The sequence below is a fragment of the Armigeres subalbatus genome, chromosome 3 (assembly GCF_024139115.2).
Source record: "Armigeres subalbatus isolate Guangzhou_Male chromosome 3, GZ_Asu_2, whole genome shotgun sequence".
Lineage (NCBI taxonomy): Eukaryota > Metazoa > Arthropoda > Insecta > Diptera > Culicidae > Armigeres > Armigeres subalbatus.
In genome coordinates this window covers 282,241,706-282,262,134 of record NC_085141.1, presented here as the reverse complement: position 1 = coordinate 282,262,134, position 20,429 = coordinate 282,241,706, and the positions used below count along the sequence as shown (strand labels likewise).

The 20,429-nt window shown below is 41.9% G+C and overlaps 1 long non-coding RNA gene across 1 annotated transcript; it reads left to right on the top strand.

Annotated features, from left to right (window-relative positions):
- The first annotated feature begins 18,860 nt into the window (after positions 1 to 18,860).
- On the top strand, positions 18,861 to 20,212 carry LOC134220060 (uncharacterized). Its single transcript, XR_009981756.1, has 3 exons — positions 18,861 to 19,274; positions 19,934 to 20,046; positions 20,117 to 20,212. It is a non-coding gene; the product is annotated as an uncharacterized LOC134220060 (long non-coding RNA).
- Positions 20,213 to 20,429: the final 217 nt, after the last annotated feature.

The following is a 20,429-nucleotide window of genomic DNA, read 5'->3' as shown; positions in this document are numbered from 1 at the left end:
CAGCTTAAGGCCAATAAAGCAGCTGGTAAGGATGGTATCGGAGCTGAGCTCATCAAGATGGGCCTGGAAAAGCTATCCACTTGCCTGCACAAACTGGGAAACTGAACAGCTATCGGAGGAGTGGAAGGAAGGGGCTATATACCCCATCTACAAGAAAGGCGACAAGCTGGAGTGTGAGAACTTTCGAGCGATCACCATCCTTAATGCCGCCTACAAAGTGATATCCCAGATCATCTTCCGTCGTCTGTCACCATTAGTGAACGAGTTCGTGGGAAGTTATCAAGCCGGCTTCGTTGACGGCCGCTCGACAACGGACCAGATCTTTACTGTACGGCAAATCCTTCAAACATGCCATGAATACCAGGTCCCAACGCATCATCTGTCCGTTGATTTCAAGGCGGCATACGACAGTATAGACCGCGTAGAGCTATGGAAAATTATGGACGATAACAGCTTTCCTGGGAAGCTTACCAGACCAATCAAAGCATCGGTGGATGGTGTGCAAAACTGCGTGAAGGTTTTGGGCGAACACTCCAGTTCGTTCGAATCGCGCCCGGGATAAGACAAGGTGATGGACTTTCGTGTCTGCTGTTCAACATTGCGTTAAAAGCTGTCATGTGGAGAGCCAGGAATAACAGCCGGGGTACGATTTTCAACAGATCCAGTCAATTTATTTGTTTCGCGGATGACATGGACATTGTCGGCCGAACATTTGCAAAGGTGGCAGAGCTGTACACCCGCCTGAAACGTGAAGCAACAAAAGTTGGACTGATAGGGAATGCATCAAAGACAAAGTACACGCTTGTGGGCGGAACCGAGCGCGACAGGGCCCGCCTGGGAAGCAGTGTTACGATAGACGGGGATACCTTCGAGGTGGTCGAGGAATTCGTCTACCTCGGATCCTTTTTTTATCTATTGCGTTTATTTGACAGGCTCAGGCGTGTATAAAACTTAACGGAGCTGAGATTTTATGATATTTACAATCGATATCAACAGTTATCAACAGTTAGTAAGGGGAAAGGGTATAGACCAAGGTACTCGTGGCGACTCAAGGTTAGATTGCGTAATTTCAGGACAGACTAGGTTGGGATTTAGGTTTGTACCTCGAATCCTTGCTAACGGCTGACAACAACGTTAGTCGTGAAATACAAAGGCGCATCATCTGTGGAAGTCGGGCCTACTACGGGCTCCAGAAAAAACTGCGGTCGAAAAAGATTCGCCACCGCACCTAATGTGTCATGTACAAGACGCTTATAAGACCAGTTGTCCTCTACGGACATGCAACATGGACAATGCTCGAGGAGGACTTCCAAGCACTCGAAGTATTCGAGAGACGGGTGCTTAGGACCATCTTTGGCGGTGTGCAAGAAGACGGCGTGTGGCGGCGAAGAATGAACCACGAGCTCGCCGATCTCTACGACGAACCCAGTATCCAGAAGGTAGCTAAAGCCGGAAGGGTACGTTGGGCAGGACATGTTGCAAGAATGCCGGACAGCAACCCTGCAACGATGGTGTTCGCTTCCGATCCGGCAGGTACGAGACGGCGTGGAGCGCAGCGAGCGAGATGGACAGACCAGGTGCAAAATGACTTTGGCGAGCGTGGGGCGTATTCGAGGATGGAGAGATGCGGCCTCGAACCATGTATTGTGGCGTCAAATTGTTGATTCAGTGTTATCTGTTTAGATGTAGACTAAATAAATGTATGAAGGTGCTTTCCGACCTTTTTCGAAAACTGTGTGTATGTACAATCTAATCCCCACTGTCTGGCAGTGATGTTATGGAAGAAAGTTGACTGTTTAAACAGTCAGATTTAATCCGGGAGTTAGAAAGTGTAAGCTCTACTGCAGCTCCAGTGACCCATTTCAGACTGCCTGGTATTTCATGACCAATTCGAGGTCACCTTTGCTTACAATAAGCCCCGCCTGTTTATGCTACCATTATTATTTGGATAATGGATCCATAAGCAAACTTCCGGATTCACGAATCCAGCGCGTATTTAGTTTATGGCATGAAATTAGAATGCAAACAAATTGAAACAATCTCACCAAATAGCAACTAGCTGAAAATCGGCTTGATAGCGTTGAAGAGATGTGCCAAGGCGTGGCTTTTTTTTCTTCGTTGTGAACGTTTCGATGTCGTCTCCAACCATAGTTTGACTATGGTTCAATCTTGTAGGCACGCAAAGTTTGCCCAGCGATCCTCAGTCAGCAACGCTTTACTCAACCATGATCCATGTTGAATTCACTCTTTGTTTTTTGACTTACTGCTCATTCGATCCAAGCTAGGAGGCACTGTTGTTTGATTGCTCAGTCGGGATGATGATGGCTGCTTCCTTTACGTCCAGCACCGCACACTGGGGCAGCCCTGGTTCAAACATGGAATAAACCTCTCAGTCATTGAAATGATGAAATTGACCATAGGTATCTTCAGCGAAGTTTTATTACACATCAAAGCCGACATTTTGGTCAATATTCATCTTTTTTTAGCGATAATCGCATAAAAGTCCCAAACGCCAAATTGGCCAAACAGCGTTTTTAAAGTGTGATTTCTTCAGAGGAGTTGCTTATCACTTAATTTCGATGAACCTTGCTAAAAATTTCAAATTTCCAGAGCCTACTGTGATGATTTATTTGCTTATTTTCAAAAGAAAGACAAAAAATATGAAATTTGATCAGTAATTGTACTTTTTCAACACTTTTACTATTGGATATTATTCAAAATCATAGATATTGGTAAAATACACGATTTGTGGCGTTGATCCAGTTAGAAAAAATGATTTTTGGCGATTAAACGTGCAAAAAAGGCAAATTTATGGTATTTTTCACATATGCCGATTATGCGATGGGGCAGAGACGGGCAGCTGTTTTAATCGGCAATAGACAGAAAAATTCATGCCCTTTCAAACTAACACTTTCCTAAAGACATGATATTCGATGATTTTTTTCTAAATTAATTTTACTGAATGTCAGTACTGATGCTATAAAAAAATAACTCCTAATTATTTTCGATTAGTTAGGAGGGTAAATAATTAAACAGCAAGGTTCATCGAAATTAAGTGATAAACAACTCCTCTGAAGAAATCACACTTTAAAAACGCTGTTTGGCCAATTTGGCGTTTGGGACATTTATGCGATTATCGTTAAAAAAGATGAATATTGACCAAAAGGTCGGCATTGATGTATATTGAAACTTCGCTGAAGATACCTATGGTCAATTTCATCATTTCAATGACTGAGAGGTTTATTCCATGTTTGAACCAGGGTTGCCCCAGTGTGCACCGGTAGAGCGATAATCCGACCGGAGTCAGACGATGAACTCGTAAACATCCAATGAGATACGGTGAACTTGACGACCAATTATTTGCGGTATTCCAAGCGATGACCACGTACCACTATGTTGCAGTTTATTTTTATTTAAATAATCTTGATACACCCTAGTTTGAGGTTAATTATCTTGAGTTCTTCTTAGATTTTTCTCCAATAAAATTCCAATAACGCCATCCAAATTTAATTTAATTCGCGGGAGACTTTTCCGACCTTTTTCGAAAACTGCATCAAAATTAGAAACTTTCTTTCTTTCAAACTACAACCCTATTATTCCGGTTGAAAGCGCAATGAAATAATTACCCCTCTAGAACATTTCCTTATTAAATATGTGGAAAGTGAGGTGTTGAAAGAAGACTTTCTGCAATTAATGTTTTCTTTCGGTATAAATAGATACCAGTTAAAGCATATTTTGAAATTTTTGATTATACCTCCCCACTGAGACATTGCCGGTTCACAACAATATTAATTAAGTACTTCCACCGTTGTATACAGCGAGTTTATTGAGCCTTGTTACCATTTTTGTATTTGGCATTATCTCAAGTCTAACACGATGATACTTTCATGACCCGGGGAAATCAAGAAAATATCCAAACCGAAAATTTTCTAGTTCGGACTGGTAATCGAACCTGACCACTTTCAGCATGGCTTTGCTTAGTAGCCGCATATCTCACAGCTAGTCAAAGGAAAGACCTGTGTACTGCCTTTAATCGTGAGCAGCAATAAGGTCGGAACAAATATTTCTTATCATTTGAGGGGAAATTCGCAATTTTATTGGAAAAATAATAAAGTATTGTTTTTATTCAAAGTTAATTGCCTATATAGGGTTTGCCTAGTAAGGAAAGTACCTGTCTAGCGCCCTGGTTTCGTGAAATCAAAACCCATCGAAGGTAGTGTTTACCCTCCAATACATTAAATCTATCACGTGTTGTGCAAATGCATAAAACATGTTTCAGATTAAATATTGTGTTTTTATAGAAAATTCTAACACAGATCTGAAGTATGCTATTTTATCTATATTTATTCATTTATTTTATCCAAAGAGCAACAGGACAAAAGAAGGAATTCGTATTTGTCCCGGCCTGCATTTCAATAGTTCATCAAATTCTGGGAAAAGTGCATAAATCAGATTTTAATAGTTTAAAAAATAAAAAGCAAGTCACAAATTAAGTAAGGGTATGCGATAACACACTTTTCTTAACAAAACAAAGCGAAATTTAAAATGTCTATGTTGATTCGAGACGAAACGTAACGAAATAGGCAAGATGTACTAGTTGTGGCTATAGCACCAGTTGTCGCACTAGTGCTTTATATGCCAAATGGCCAATCAAATCACTGCAAACCAAGTTCAAATCGATAAAGCATATTCATATGATACGATAACACCTCCTCCCAAACAAGCAAAGCATAATTGTAAAAATTGATTTTGCTTAATTTTTGACGTCCTTTGCACTAGTTGTGGCACTAGTGGTCTCAATTTGGCCATAGTCCCATAAGAGAACAATGGTATTTGCCAAATAAGGAACCAAAATTAAGAATAGTGCCACAGCTGGTGCATGCGTTCCTATTACGGATTAATTAATTTTGAGGATAATAACATATTTTATTGTGATTTTCACAGATGTTTTAAGGAGTAGGAAGTAAAACCTTTCGCTTTATATATAAAGACGACCCACATGCCTTTTACTTATTTTCTAAAAAATAGTTGTTCTTACGTATGGCGACAATTGGTACACCCACCCTACCTACAAAACCCTCCATACTTCTCTACGGACACGAGACCTGGTCGATCCTCGTGGAGGACCAACGCGTGCTGGTAGTTTTTGAAAGGAAAGTGGTACGTACCATCTTTGGTGGGGTACAGATGGTGGACGGTACGTGGAGGAGGCGAATGAACCACGAGTTGCATCAGCTGTTTGGAGAACCATCCATCGTTAAAAGTTTTTAGGCACGCCGCCGCCGCCGACATTTTTGCGTCGGCGAGCCGTCGTTTAAAATTTGTCACGCCGCTGATCTATAGTTTTTCACGCCGATTCAAATTTGAAGAAGTCCGCAAAATTTTCAGTGGAAATTCCGAAGATTCAGTGGAATTTCCGTTTAATTTCCTGATAGATCTCTACAACATCACGTTGAAATTCCAGAGAATGTACCGTAAAGATACCAATGATTTCGATGAAAATTCCGTACAATTTCTTGTTTAAATTTCAAAAAGCTCTCCGTAAAAACTATGCAAAACTTCGTGTGAAAATTGCGAAGAATTTCCCGATGGAAATAAAAAAAAATCTCGTTGTAATTGGATTTTTTAATGGCAGAGTCGTTCGACAGAAATCCATTTGGCTGAAGACCACAAGGCTGAAAGGTTAAAATTTCACCCCGAAGCCGACCCATTTGAGTTTTGACAGATTGGTAGTTATTGAAAACAAAATGGATTTGACGCCAAATTTCTCGCTAACAAAGTCTAACTATCGAACTGTCAAATCTAACCATGCTCCGGAGCAGAATTATGTTTAACCACGGAGAAATAACCATTGAACAGTCAAATTTTAACAAAAAGTTAAACGGATCGGTGGGATGGTTTACTGCCTTAGTAATTTACAGCAAAATAAGATCAAATTATGTAATCAATCATGATGATTCATATTTGAAAACAATTTGTCGTTCGGCTAAATTGGTCATTTTGAATATTCTCAAAACATTAACGGGAGAATCTTTTGTTCGTCGCCTCAAAAAATTGAATGAACTTTCTTAGACAATTCTTCAAGTTTTTCCAGAATAATAATTTGGATTTTTTTTTTCAAATTTTCCACGGAAACTGCTTTTAAGTTTCGAAAACTCTTTGAAATTATTAAGAGCAGCTCTTAGGATTTACAAAGCAAAATTGTTTGGAATTTACATGAGAAGCTCTTCAGAGTTTTTACGGGAAGTTGAACAAAATTCCTACAGGAATATAAAATATTCAGAATATCCACGGAAAATTCTTTCTGAGTGTCTATTGAGTATTTTTTAGAAAATTGTGACTGGTAAAAGGGACGCTTTAACCCTTATGCGGCCGACGGGGTACCCGTATTCCTTTTTCAAATTCAAGTGGTGATATTTCAATGAATTTTAATAGCTGAAAGCTGAAACTCGGTGACATCTAAGAACTCCATAAAATGTAGCATCTGTGAGAAAATCACGTTGATACAGTAAGGAGGGACGTGGGGAGGGGCATCTGATTTTTTTACCACGTGGATGGCCGACAGGGTACCCGTGTTCCCATAAATTGATATTTCCATAACTTTAACAATTTTCAACCGATTTAGATAATTTTGACAGTTTTGGAAACAGAAACTCATATACTTTTTGCCCATTGTCAAGGTTTACAGCTTTTGTTTATGGTTATACAAGAAATCTTTGAAGTAAGGCTTAAGAGTCTACACACGTAATCGAAGGACTATCAACCAGTTTCAAATATATTACATGCTCATTGCGCTTCTTAGAATAGTCGGTGTTCACAGTATATTTTCTGCGTCTCCCAAAAACCCTGGAGTAAGGCCTAAGTCATCCAAAAAATCCCTGTAATAAGATCTTATGGTCTGCTAACGTAACCAAAGGTCTATCGTGTAAATTCAAAAACGGTACATGCTCCTCTTTATGGTGCTTAGCATATAATGCTTTCACAGTATATGTTCCGGGTCATCCAATGACCTTTTCTTAAAACATGTTTGTAGTAGTTCTTATTGCTGTCATTGGTCCCAGGTAGTCTGCAAACTCCATAAATTCAAGGTCTGTGGATCAATCTCCGTAATGGAGGCAGTTAACGAAGAATAAACAAGTTGCGTGACCCCTTCTTGGTATATGTTTGTATTCCAAGTGGTTCTTGTTGTTGTTGTGAGTTCCAGGTAGTCTACGAACTCCACACAGTCAAGGTCTTCGAATCAATCTCCGTAATGGAGGCAGTTAACGAAGAATAAACAAGTTGCGTGACCCCTTCTTGGTATATGTTTGTATTCCAAGTAGTTCTGGTTGTTGTCGTGGTCTCTAGGTAGTCTATGAACTTCATAGATTCAAGGTCGGTGGATCAGCCTCCGTAATGGAGGCAGTTATTGAAGAATAAACATAAACCGTCTAAGACGAATTAAGTACTGTCCATTTAATTCCACCAGTTAATTTTCGTTATCTTTGCAGATACGTATTTCGACCACAACTGTGTGGTCGTCTTCAGTGTCTTGTACTTGACTCGACTTAGTCGAGTCGAGTCAAGTACAAGACACTGAAGACGACCACACAGTTGTGGTCGAAATACGTATCTGCAAAGATAACGAAAATTAACTGGTGGAATTAAATGGACAGTACTTAATTCGTCTTAGACGGTTTAATACATTCCACTAAAAGAGCTTAATATATTTTTCTGAGAATAAACATGTTTTGTGACCCCTTCTTGGCATATGTTTGTTTTTCATGTAATTCTTGTTGTTGTCGTGAGTTCCAGGTAATCTACAAACTCCATACAGTCAAGGTCTTCGGAACAATCTCCGTAATGGAGGCGTTTATTGAAGAATAAATAAGTTGCGTGACCCCTTCTTGGTATATGTTTGTATTTCATGTAGTTTTTGTTGTTGTCGTGAGTTCCAGGTAGTCTACAAACTCTATACAGTCAAGATCTTCGGATCAATGTCCGTAATGGAGGCAGTTATCGAAGAATAAACAAGTTGCGTGACCCCTTCTTGGCATATGTGTATTCCAAGTAGTTCTTGTTGTTGTCGTTGGCTTCAGGTCGTCTACGAACTCCATAGATTCAAGGTCGGTGGATCAACCTCCGTAATGGAGACAGTTATTGAAGAATAAACAAGTTGTGTGACCCCTTCTTGGTATATGTTTGTATTTCATGTAGATCTTGTTGTTGTCGTGAGCTGCAGGTAGTCTACGAACTCCATACAGTCAAGAACTTCGGATTAATCTCCGTAATGGAGGCAGTTATCGGAGAATAAACAAGTAGCGTGACCCTTTCTTGGTATATGTTTGTATTCCAAGTAGTTCTTGTTGTTGTCGTGGGCTCCAGGTAGTCTACGAACTCCATAGAGTCAAGGTCGGTGGATCAACCTCCGTAACGGATGCAGTTATTGAAGAACAACTGGGAGGGACGGAAGGTAGCAGTTTTCCTCCAATACCTTTTCCGAACTTAATCTATCACATGTTGTGCATATGCATAATCGAGTTTCAGACATAGTAATTAATTTCCACTCCGGGTTGCTCAATACCCGGAACTTAGATAATCAACTTTAAATGTACTGAACGCGAAAGGCGATCTCTCTTCGCTTATGTGGTCGGATTGGGATCTGACGACCAACTGGCACAATCTCACACAACCCTACTTCATCGAGCGCCGTTGGTGATGAAGCAAGTGTGTAGGAGCCAGATAGTACTAAATACTCATCCTACTTGATTGGCATTGTACAAAAACATATATGAGAGAGTTAGTTCTGAAAATGTATTGCGAGAGTTCGGCTACATGTACGGTGCTGTGAATTTGGTTTCATCAGTACCCGCTAAGCTGCGGAGGACGACGGAGGTCCTTCGTCGCTTAGTACGGAAAACACCTGTCTAGCGTACTGGTTTCGTGGGATCAAACCCCACCGAAGTTCTGTAGATCAATCTCCGTAATGGATGCAGTTATCGAAGAATAAACAAGTCTTGTGACCCCATCTTGGTATATGTTTGTATTCCAAGTAGTTATTTTCATTGTCTTGGGCTCCGTAATGAAGGCAAGGCAAAATACGTGAATGGATTCCGTATTTTTTTGTCGAAGAGACTTACAAACTTATTAGCAGGTACTCATAAATGATTCATAATAAGCTACAGGCAGTGAAAGTTATTTCATGAAAATCTTATTGTTTGCGGCAAATTGGGTCGAAAACGTGATACAATCGGGTTAGGCAAAATCAGGGGTAGACAAAATCTGGGAGTGACAAAATCAACTTCAAAGGTCAACCACATCTGAGTGAATGTACGCATTCCTAGTACAGTAGCCGTTCGATAACTGCAACGCACTCTAGACGTCAAACGGTTTTCAATCGACGTCAGATGCAATAAAAGTGCATCTAAATGTGCAGCGCAATGCAGGTGTCATTGAGTCTGACATCGGTTTGAAGTTTAGCGGTCCGATAACTGTAAAACTGTTGCAACTATTGAATTGCAGTTAAAAAGTATTGCAGTTAAATGACTTGCAGTTATCGAACGTCTGCTGTAGTTTTTGTTTTTGCCATGGTACTAGGTAGTCTATGAACTCCATATAGGAATGATCTGCAGATCAACCCACGAACGGAAGGCTGTTGGTATATGTTTGCATTTCAAGTAGTTCAAGTTGTTGTCATAAGCTCTGGGCAGTTACTGAAGAATAAACAAGATGTGAAACCTCATCTTAATATATTAGCATTCCAAGTAGTTATTGTTGTCTTGTTGTTGTTGGTTCCAGTTAGTATACAAACTTCATTCATATCACTAATATGAAGTTGTCTATTCTTTGGAAATGCAAAATATAAATAAATTGGAACGATACAACTTCACGCCGAGAACGTGAAGGAAAAAACGGGCTAATATCGCAAAGATCATGTACCATATTAAAATTAGATTAAGGAAACTCCTCACGGAATCCAAGTTTCAAAGTGCTCGCGTTTTCGGGGGCACACCAATCGATACAGAGGCGGCGCACAACTGTCATTTTTGTTGATTTAGCTTTGCTGAAATAATAATGACAGTTGCGCGTTGCTTCCGTATCGAGTGGTGTGCCCCCGAAAACGCGAGCACTTTGAAACTTGGATTCCGTAAGGAGTGACTTTAAAGACCCTCTAGATATTCGTGTAAACCAAGAAGTCTTACTCCATAAATTTCTAGGATGACCAATAGCATATGCCATGAACGCATTTTATTCATGGACCCCAAAGGCATGTACCAAATTTAAAACAGGCTGATATATCTCTGGTGTAGATCCTAATCCCTTACTTCAGGGTCTTCTTGGATGACCATGAACATTTGAAATGGGTGCATTCTATTATACGTACCATAAAAGGCATGTATAACTATTCAAATAGGCCGAAAGAACTCTGGTTAAGCGTGAAGTTATTGAGGATTGTTCAATATATAAAAGTGGCATATGCCACTTTTGAAACAATCCGAAAGGTATCTGGTTACGTGTGAAGATCCTGAGGCCTATTCTAGCATTTTCTTGAAAGACCATAAACATATGCAATGGACGTATTCTATTCTATGTACCACAAAGGGCATGTACCACTTTTGAAACAAGCCAAAAGATCTCTGGGTACCCATGCAGATTTAAAGGCCTATTCCAGGGTTTTCTTGGATGACCATGAACCTATGCAATGGACGCAATCTATTCTATGTACCACAAAGGGCATGTAAAACTTTTGAAAAAATCTGAAAGATCTTTGGTTACGCGTGTAGATCTTAAGGCCTTTTCCAGGGTTTTCTTGGATGACCATGAACCTATGCAATGGACGCAATCTATTCTATGTACCACAAAGGGCATGTAACACTTTTGAAAAAATCTGAAAGATCTTTGGTTACGCGTGTAGATCTTAAGGCCTTTTCCAGGATTTTCTTGGATGACCATGAACCTATGCAATGGACGCAATCTATTCTATGTACCACAAAGGGCATGTAACACTTTTGAAAAAATTGGAAAGATCTTTGGTTACGCGTGTAGATCTTAAGGCCTTTTGGATGACCATGAACATATGCAATGAAGGCGCCAGATGACTTATCCGAGAGATTTCTTCGATAGCGCAGAACATATGTAGTGATCACATTTGATTTCAAGATGCGCAAAGAGCATGTAACACTTTTGAGACAAGTCCATAGACCCATGGTTACGAGTGTAGACCTGAAGACCTTACTCCAGAGATTTCTTGGATGACTCGGAACATATACTGTGAACGCATTCTATACTAAGTACCACAAAGAGCATGTACCGTATTTGAATTTGCATAATAGGCCTTTGGTTACGCGAGTAGATCTTTAGGCTTTACTCCAGAGATTTCTCGGATGATTAAGACCTCATTTCAGAAATTTTTGCATTACCCGAAGCATATACTGTGAACACCTTCAATTCTAAGGAGCGCAAAGAGCTTGTAGCATATTTGAAACTGGTTGAATGGCCTTTGGTTACGCGTGTAGACTCTTAAGCCTTACTTCAAAGATTTCTTGTATACCCATGGGCAAAATCTGTAAACCTTGACAATGGACAAAAAGTATGTGAGTTTCTGTTTCCAAAACTGTCAAAATTATCCAAATCGGTTGAAAATTGTTGAAGTTATGAGAATATCAATTTATGGGAACACGGGTACCCTGTCGGCCATCCACGTATGTTTTTTTCGTTGGCCGCATAAGGGTTAACGATGACTTTGTCAATCTTGATTATTTGAGACGGCTAGTTTTTTTTATCCTTTATAAAAAGTGATTTTTTTTCGCAAGAAGAAGTTCGAAAAAAACGGAAAAATGCTCGGATTTTTTGAGTTTTTTTTTTTTGATTCCTTCAGAAAATTCTTTTTATTTCCAATATGAAATTCTTGGGAAATTCCATTGACCGAAAGCGACAGACGGCCGAACTGGTAATTTGGCCGAAAGAGCCGTATGCCCTAGCAGGTCATCTGGCCGAAACGATCGTTGGCCAAAAATGCCGTTTGGCCGAATTGGTTTTTTGACAGAATGGTCCATTTGGCCGGAAATGTCATTTGGTCAACGAGTCATACGGCCAAATATCAATGACTGAACCTCGGACTGAACGAGTAATATGGTCAAAAATGGCCGCTCGTTTGACGAAATAGACTTTTTGTCAATTGACCATCAACAAAATTCCGTAGTATCTCTATTTTTAAGTCGCTACTGGCCCTTAGACCAAAAGACATCTAGCCAAGTATCATATAGCAAAACGTTTAACAGAAACTGTTATTAGGTCAAAACTGGTTTGACCGAAAATGTAGTTTGGCTGAAAGCAAATGGAAAATTTTGGCCGGACTTGTGAAAAGTTGTTTGCCCTAGCAGGTCATTTGGCTGAAAATGCCGTTCAGCTGACCAAATATGGACCAAAAATGTCCTTTCTGTAACCTTCTTTGAAAAGTGTCGTTCGGCTCAATTGATCATTTTCCCAAAACGACGATCAGCCGAATAGGTCATTTGACAGAAAATTCCATTTGGCCGGAAGGGTTGTTTTGCAGAAAAGACATTTTCGGGCAAAATAACCATTTGTACCAAATGGGATTTTCGGTTAAATGATCTATTCGATTTTTTTGGCCAAACTAATAGTTCGGCTGAATGTCCATTTTGGCTGTATATCGTTTTCGGTCAAAGTACATTTTTGGTCAAATAATTTTCGATAAACGTTCATTTCGGCTTAATGGGATTTGGGTAGATGCGAGGGTAGATGACTTTTGACTCAAAGACCAGTATCGAATTGAAAAGTAGAGGTCAGTTCGAGACAGCAACACGTACGGACGTGTTTTTTGCTCGCGCATTTTTTCGAAGTATTTTTTCTCGTTCGTTCGCTGTTTACGTTTTCGCTTGTCGCGTTGGCGTTATTTTCTCCCGGACCCGTCATGGGAGACTCGGAGGCCGATTCGGTCGCTGGAAAAGTGCCTAAGCGCACTGCTCTTGGAGGCGCGGGTAACCCCTCCAAGCAGCTTTTGCAGAGCAACGTGTTCTCGCCGTTGCCGCTTGATGACGCCGGCAATCCGCCGAAAAGAGGAAGAAGCAGCAATCGCAGCTGCCGCAGGTGCAACCGGAGCGGAAGGAGAAGTGCCCGCCCGTGTTTGTGAAGGGCGATCCGCCGGATTTACGCCCAAAAATTCGCCAGCTGATCGCTAAGGGGCTGAAATGTACTTTTCGGCTCTGCAGCGAGGGCGTGAAAGTGATGCCGGCCAACAGGGACCATCATCAATCCGTCGTGGAGTTCCTCGAGGTCCACAAGTATGAGTACTACACTCATGACCACCCCGGCACGAAGCCGCTCAAGGCTTTGCTGCGAGGACTTCACGACATGAAGGAGGAAGAGCTCCAAGCAGAGCTTGAAAGTTGCGGACTGAAGCCAGTAGCCGTCCACAAGATCGCTCGTCACGACAAGGCGAGGAAATATCGCGACCAGCTTTACCTGATCCATCTGGAGCACGGTTCCACTACCTGGAAGGATCTGAAGCTGGTTGGCGTTATAAATTACACCGTCGTTGACTGGGAGCGATATCGGCCAGTGCACCGCGATGTCACGCAATGCACCAACTGCTTCAATTTCGGGCACGGCACCAGGAACTGCCGCATGAAGCCGCGCTGCAACAAGTGTGGCGAACCCCATCCGACTGACGAGTGCGACAAAATGGAGGTGGCCGATCCCAAGTGCGCCAACTGTGGCGACAAACATCGGGCCACCACAAAGGGCTGCCCAAAGCGAGCCGAGTTCCTGGAAATCCGGAAGAAGGCTTCCACCAGGACCATTCCGAAGAAGAACCGTGTTCCTGTAATCAACGAGGTGAACTTTCCAGCCATCCCGGCTCCCCGTCGTGTGATTCCAATACTCCCACCGCTACAGCCGCACAAGCGACTGGCAGCGGCAGCTGCATCGGTCCAAGCTCCAGCATCGTCGGCACCATCCACCAGCGAATGGCCCCCGCTTCCTCCTCCTGGGTTCCGTCGGCAGTCGGAGAACGAAGCCGTCCCAGCGGAAGAATCTGCCCCGCTGTACACTCCGGAGCAACTGATGCCGATCTTCGCGCAGCTCGCCACTCGACTGCGCGGCTGCAAAACCCGATTCGACCAGGTCTTCACACTTGGCATGTTCATCATTGAAAATGGCTGCTAGGGTGGGCCTGGTCAACTGGAACGCTTGCTCGCTAAAGAGCAAAACAATCGAGCTGAAGGATTTCCTTGAGGAGAAGGAAATAGACGTGGCGTTCATCACCGAAACGCACCTTAAACCGGAGGTGAACATCAACATCCCGGACTTCCGCATCGTGCGACTCGACCGGCCGACCAGGGGAGGTGGTGTGGCCATCGCTCTTCGCTACAACATCAACTGTCGTCTGCTTCCAAGCTTCCAGCTCAGTGTCATCGAGGCCATCGGTGTCGAAATCACCACTTCGGTCGGCACAATCGCGCTCATCGCGGCGTACTGTCCAACGCAAGCCAAAGCCGGCGATGGATCATCGGCTGCCCTTCGGAGGGACATCGTCAAGCTGACGCGGAGGCAAGGCCAGTATATCATTGCCGGCGACTTGAATGCCAAACATCAAGCCTGGGGCAACAGTCGCGGCAATCGAAACGGCACCATCTGGAGCAACGACATGGAGGAAGGCCACTACACGATCCTGAGCCCGGATTCCCCACTCGGCTGGAGTCGGTCCGGTGCCCACGCAACGCTCGACCTCTACGTAACAAACCTGAGTGACCACGTCTCGCAGCCGGTTGTATACCAGGAGCTCAGTTCGGATCACTATCCGGTGGTGGCGGAACTGGGCTCCTCGGTCAATCGTCACCAGCAGTTACGGCGGAACTACCACCGAGTGAACTGGCAGCGTTTCCAGCAGTACGTCGATGACACCGTCGACTACGAGGTGCGTCCGGAGACGCCGGAAAGTATCGACCGCCAGCTGTGCGCTATCGAGGAGGCGATCACGGCTGCCCGAGAGCAACACGTACCGACGGCTCGGCAGGTAAGCAACTCCTTAAACATCGATACACTCACCAAAGATTTGATTCGATTGCGGAATGTCACTCGCAGGCAGTTTCAGCGTACTGGACTGCCTGAGCTTAAGGCACGCTGCAATCGAATCACAAAAATTATCAAGGCCAGAATGGTGGACCTCAAAAATAACGACTTCTCGAATAAGATCCGCACTCTCCCAGACTATGCTAAGCCGTTCTGGAAAATGACCAAAATTCTAAAATCCAAGCCTCGGCCCATTCCACCTTTGATCCCACTAGACAATAATGGCTCTAAGGATCGCTTGATAACTCCTGCAGAGAAGGTCGCTGAAATAGGTCGTCACTTCGTCAGCTCACACAATCTTGGGCAGAACATCGTCAGTCCACACGAAGCAGCCGTCAACGAGCATGCTAACAACATCCATTTGATTCCCAACGACTTCTCGGAGGAGTTGGAGATCTCAGCTGACGAATTGACGGCCTATATCAAATCGTCGAAGAACATGAAGGCCCCAGGCTTCGACAGCATCCTGAATCTCGAGCTCAAACACATGAGTACTCCGTTCTTTGAGCACCTCTCGCTGATCTTTAATCAGTGTCTCCGGCTTAGCTACTTCCCATCGTCCTGGAAGTCAGCGAAAGTCATCCCCATCCGGAAGCCTGGGAAGGATCCTTCCTCCCCCAAAAGTTATCGACCCATCAGCCTTCTCTCAGGGTTATCCAAGCTATTCGAAAAAGCTATTCATCATCGGTTACTTGAGTCTGCCGAAAATCTCAACATCTTGCTCGAGGAACAGTTTGGTTTCCGACGCGGTCGGTCAACTGTACACCAACTGACCCGAGTTACCAACGTCCTCAGACGGAACAAGTTTGTCTCGAAAACATCCGCCATGGCCTTACTCGATGTCGAGAAGGCATTTGACAATGTATGGCATGATGGCCTGGTGTACAAACTACAACGCTACAATCTTCCCAGCTACCTGGTGAAAATCATCAACAATTACCTGTCGGCAAGGACATTCCGGGTCTCAATCAGCGGAGCGAGTTCCAATGCGCACAACATCGTCGCAGGCGCCCCCAGGGCAATATCCTCGGGCCCCTGCTTTTCAATCTGTTCATCTCCGACATGCCAGAACCTCCAGAAGGCGGCATTCTGTCTCTGTTCGCAGATGACACATCCATCGTCTACAACGGTAGAGTGATCAGAGCGCTAGTGGCAAAACTCCAACGAGGCCTGGATGCCCTGACAGAGTACCTCACCAGCTGGAAGATCTGTATCAACGCGGCGAAGACCCAGGTCATCATTTTCCCCACTCCAAATCCCTAAACTTGTTCCGCCTGGGGACTGTAAAATCATCCTCAATGGCACGACTGTGGAATGGGCCAATGAGGCCGACTACCTTGGCTTGACCCTCGACAGCAAGCTTATTTTCAGGCAGCAGGTTGACAAAACGGTGACAAAGTGTAACGTCTTGTTGAAACTACTGTACCCTTTGATCAACCGCCGGTCGTCATTGTCCCTGACAAATAAGCTTGCTGTCTACAAGCAAATCATCCTCCCTGTGATCGAATACGGCATGCCGGTCTGGGAGAGCTGCGCTAAAACCCACCACCTCAAACTTCAACGGGTCCAAAACAAATTCCTGAGGATGATCCTCAACACCCCTCCCAGGACAAGAACATCCGAGGTCCACCGTCTGGCCGGGATAAAAACCTTACATGAACGCTTTGGTGAGTGTAAAGAAAAGTTTAGGGTCCGTTGTTTGCATTCGGATCAGGCTCCAATTAGGGCGCTATTTCCAATATAGGTTATCAAATTTTTATTGTAAATATTAGGGTACATAGTAGTTAGGTTATTAAATTTTCAAGTAACTAATGCCTCCTAAAGGCAAACATGATAAATTAGACAAACTATAAAAAAAATTCCTTTTCAAATAATTATAACCAAATCATTCATAAAGCTGAAGGGCCAAAAGGGCAAACACTTAAACTGTAAGAAAATTGTCACACACTAAAGAAATGTAAATAAATTGAATTTAAGTTAAAAAAAAAAAAAAAGAAAAGTAGAGGTTACGAAATTTCGTTCAACGGTCGTTTGACAAGAAGGCCTTTTCAACGTAAATGGCCATATAATACGCCAAACAGATGAATATTTTTGACTAAATTATTCGTTCATTTTTGAGATTTTTCGGCTATGCAGTCTGATTTATTAGAACAAATTTTAAAATTTTGTCCAATGTTTCGAGGTCGGTGTCTTCATCTGGGAAAAAAATTGCTTGCTATTTGTTAAGTGTGATGGGTGTTCAACAACTGAAAATTCCCCGTTCAGTTATTCATACTTGGCCGTATGACCTGATGGCCCAGTCTATATTTTCGGCCAAATGACCCATTCTGTCGACCGACCATTTCAGCCAAACGGTATATTCGGGCTGATGACCTATTCGGCCAAACGACCTATTTAGGCAAACCACTTTTTTGGCCAATTTACTAGTTAGGCCATATATCGCTTTCGGACAAAGGAATTTCCCAAGAATTTCTTTTGGACAATACATTAGTTGATATGGAAATGCTAATATCATCTTCCAAACTTGGACGTACATGTTCATGATAGAATTAGAGGCGAAAGTATAGAATTGATAGTTCCGTTAGGATACGGCAGGCATGAAGAATGTTTTTTTATAGAAGTCGATTTGAAAGCGAGCGGAGGGCAATATTTGTGATGGCACATATCACACGACCTTCCTTCTGCCAAGCTCCCGTATGAAGGGGGAGGGAAGAATATCAGTGTGGAAGCTGATATATCTCCACTGGCAAAAGGAAGGTGGTTTGACTTGCTCATATGCCATCGCGTGCGGAAGGATTTTCTATCGACGAGTACTGTCTCCGAGTTCCTAATATGACATCAGCATTTAGTCGAATAGGATTTTTATTGCACAGTTCTGTTTTCTCATAGCGTCCGTCTCGTCCAAGTTTGAAAGATGATATTAGCATTTCCATATCATTGTAAATCGTTTAACTTCACGTAGAAGTAACACACACAAAATCATTAAATTAATACAATAGTTGTTCAATAACTGCAACATGTTTTCGTTTCAGTTAGCGAATGCCGTTCGATAACTGCGACGCATTCTAAATGTCAAACCATTGTCAGACGTCAGATGCAATCGAAGTGCACCTTATTATATGCAGCGCAATGCAGATCATCGACTTTGACATCGTTTTGAAGTTCAGCAGTCCGATAGCTGCAAAACTGATGTAACTATCGAATTGCAGTTAAATGACTTTCAGTTATCGAACGTCTACTGTACAAAGAATTTTCGGTATAAATCCATTTCGAACAATTTTCCGTTGAAATCCAAAGAACAAGAAGGCGAGGTGCACAGCGGGCAAGGTGGATCGATTAAGTGGAAGACGATTTGCGGATTCTTCGCAGACTGCGTGGTTGGCGACGTTTAGCCATGGACCGAGTTGAATGGATAAGACTTCTTTGCACTGCACAGGCTACTCCGGCCTTAATCTGATAATAAATAAATTATGCTCAACCATCTGTAAATGCCTAAGTACTGTGGCTGGCTCACCTAAGGAGGGTGAAAAATTCTTTTTCAGTGCAAAACGCAAATAACTCGTATCCCGGATAAAAATTTACAGTAACTTGTATGACATAACCCATTGAAATACAATAGATTGTGTGGCAAACAATACAAACTATTGTACGCTTATTGTAAAATGTTCACGGTTCTAAAAGATCTTTATTGTACGTCCATTAATATAACAATATATTTAAATGTTACCGATACATTCTATTATATTTTTATTGTTCGCTTATGTTTAGTATTGCTCATTCAAAAATTAAACAAATTTTAAAAGTATTCGGTTTGGATGATCTGGAAATCCGTCTAATGTAATTGTATTAATATAATTTTGGAATATTTCATGGATTTATTATATTGATGAATTAACAATTGAAAACAATAAAATTACAATAGCTTTGCTTATTAAATGAATAAAAATGTTATACCGATTAGCAAGTATATATTTTCATATTGCAGGTCTAGAAATGTTATGCAATAAAAAATTTGATTCAAAAAAATGAAAGGAAACAAAAACTTTTGCTTGTCATTTTATTCGGAGAATGGCTGAATTCATTTGAGCGTGTACAGTTTTGTTTATAATTTGTGAAGAGATGAAAATAATGAAACTGTATGGTGCAGAAAGTGTCTTTTTCATTACAGTTTCTGCTGCTGGGCAAGCGGCTTCTGTACCGTGGTAAGTATTTAAAGTGTTAGTGCGCGTTAGAGCATCATTACTGGGCGCGAGTATTTTGATCAGTGCTGTCATTTTAGATTAGTCACTCTTTTTCGCATCGGTCACTATTTTCGGTTATCATTTTGGTGGCTGCATTCCGTACCGGTGACGTTCGACGTTTGATAGTTCATCAAATAGCAGCGCTGTTAAATTTGGTCACCTGTCAGCTGCACTACTGTTTTAGCAGCGCGTTTAGTAGCGACCGGTAAAGTGTCAAGTAAAGATACTGTGCTGACAAACGGTTTATACTCACCACCGGTAATCGTAATCTTATACTCAATCCAGTTGAAACCCGAAATTGGGTGCTAGCGAAGTTGGATTTTTCTCACAATCCGTACGTTGAACCTAACTTCGGAAGTGGTGCGCTGAATAGCGCTTCGCGATATGAAAACAGCGCACCACTTCCGAAGTTAGGTTTAACGTACGGATTGTGAGAAAAATCCAACTTCGCTATCCCCCAATTCCGGTTTTCAACTGGATTGAGAATATACTACATACAAAAGTTCAATGTACATAATGAACGCAGTGGTTCATCCCGAACAAAAAATAAATAAAAATTTTATCATCATAATACCTGATGACATACCTGGTAACATGTATGTATCCTTGTTCCTTTACAGAAATGAAGCTTATGATAAATAAAATACTGCTGCTTGCTGGTCACTGATTCAAGATCGTTCAGTGGCTACCATTGGCCAATCTTACCAACGGGATATAATAAGAACTGATGCAGGTATTTTTTCTTTTCTTCTCGACGTACTTCTAATAAAACTGACATTCTTTAATAATTTACATTTTCACAGGTTTATGCACCCGTAGCCAAGTAACAGCAATGCGAGTTAAAATGAGTTAAAATTAAGTTTTACCTGAATTAAAATTAATTTGAAAATAAAAAAATTGTAAACCAATTAATTGTATTGTATTTTTATTGTAATATTGGAGTATAATGTATTCTAAATCCTGTTGTATTTCTATTGTAAAACAATAGAAACAGTAATTGAAAACATTTAAAACACAATGTATTCTATTGTTTTGTCGCTCGAAATCATCCCATTGAAGAACCGTAAAATCAATTGTTTTGCTCCGAATTTTGTATCCAGCTTTCCACGCTCGGTA